We start from the raw sequence: 1,881 nt of genomic DNA on the forward strand, positions 1-1,881 counted from the left end.
CTTCTTCTTCTTCTTCTTCTTCTTCTTCTTCTTCTTCTTCTTCTTCTTCTTCTTCTTCTTCTTCTTCTTCTTCTTCTTCTTCTTCTTTTTCTTCTTTTTGTATTTAGTACAGAGTTGACAGGGTCTACAGGGTCTCACTACAGAGATTGAACTCATAGTGATTCTCCTGTTTTTCAGACTCCCAAGTGAAGGGATTATAGGCGCTTGCCACCAGCCTAGTCTTAGTCACCATCTCAGCGCACCCCAGGGTCAGGGTCAACACAGCAGACTAGGGATGAAACCCTGGCCCATGCATCTGCCTAAGCAGGCACTTTAATCTGCTGAGCTATCAGGCTGACCCTTTAGTTTTTCTTTGTCATGGAAGTATTTCACTTCTCCATTAAACTTGAAAGAGTTTTGCAGAGTATATGAGTCTGAGTTGGAATTTGCTTTCTTGCAAGACTTGAAGTACTTTGCTCCATGCTTTTCTTGACTTGATGGCTTGTGAAGAGAAATCTACCATTATTCTGATGAGTTTTCCTTTAAATGTGATCTGTTTCTTTTCTCTAGCAGCTTTAATATAGTGTTCCTGTGCTGAATTTCTGGGATCTTATTATATGTCTGGGTGTGTTTTTAATTGCGTTAATGTTATTTGGAGTTTTATATGCTTCAGTTATTGAATGTCAGATTGTTTCCCATATTTGGGAAGTTTTCTGCTCTTATTTCTGCCCATATTCTTTTTATATCATTTGCATTGACTCCTTCTTTCTCATTGATGCCTATTAGCCTTATGTTTGTCTTTGCATCGTCTTACAGATGTTGAATTATTTTTTTTCCTGCATCCTAGTTGTTTTTAAGAGATCTTTTCTTACTTTTTCACTAGCTTCAACAGTGTCTTCAAGGTCTGAAAGTCTATTTTTACTTTCACTCAAACAATTTTGCCAGCTTGGGGTTGAGGTTGTAATTTCCTGCATATTTCTTTAATCTGCTTCATGCATTCTATTTCTTTCCTATATTGCTCATTCAAGGATTCCATCATTTTTCTTTTCTCCTCAATTTTTCTTATCAGTGTCTTCTTTAGAAGCACTTAGTAATTCTTTCATTATAATTATCATTTCTTTTTTTACTTCAGAAATTATTTCTGATCTGATTTCTTCTATACCTTTCTGCAATTGTTTCTTTACTTCAGACGCTATTATTTCAGAGATTTCAGGTGTGTGATTTCCAATTTCTTCTATGCTATTGTCTGCTGCATTTGTTCTGGGTGGGCTCGGGGCTGAGAATGCATTTTGCTCTTTGTATTTGTCATTTTGTATAACACTGTCTTCTGACCTTTGCTGTAGAGCTTTGGTGCAGTTATTACCTTAGCACTGGGTCCGGATCTACCAAGTTCAAACTCATCCAGGTGGATGTGGCTTGGGTCTGGCTGTTGTGCACCACTTCTTCCTGCTGCAGCTCTTGGAAGTGAACCCTCTATGCCACTCTGGTAAGATGTTCTACTCCTGGATTAGCTGGATGGGTCTTGCCTCTAACCTTTCTCCAGGGAGTTGTGCTGCAGGGTTCCACATTGGGCCTGTCTGATAAAAGAAGTTGCATACACACACTCCTGGCCTGGGTGCTGGCTGGAATCTTGCCTTCTCCATTGATTGAGAGTGAGATATTTGTTTCTGTTTGGCACTGTCTTCTGTCCTTTACTGTAGGTCTTTGGTGAGGTTATTACCCAAGGGCCTCCCAATACTATTACCAAAGAGAGAACATGTGGTTAAGGCAGATATAGTTTCTTATTTACAGTAGTACAGTTAGCAATACTAACAGCTACTGAAATTTAGACACTGAAAAGCTTTTGTAACTAATGAGTTTATACTTTAGATCATAGGAGAAAACATAGCTGTATAACTAAGC

The sequence above is a fragment of the Octodon degus genome, unplaced genomic scaffold (assembly GCF_000260255.1).
Source record: "Octodon degus isolate 3935 unplaced genomic scaffold, OctDeg1.0 scaffold00304, whole genome shotgun sequence".
In the NCBI taxonomy this organism is placed as follows: domain Eukaryota; kingdom Metazoa; phylum Chordata; class Mammalia; order Rodentia; family Octodontidae; genus Octodon; species Octodon degus.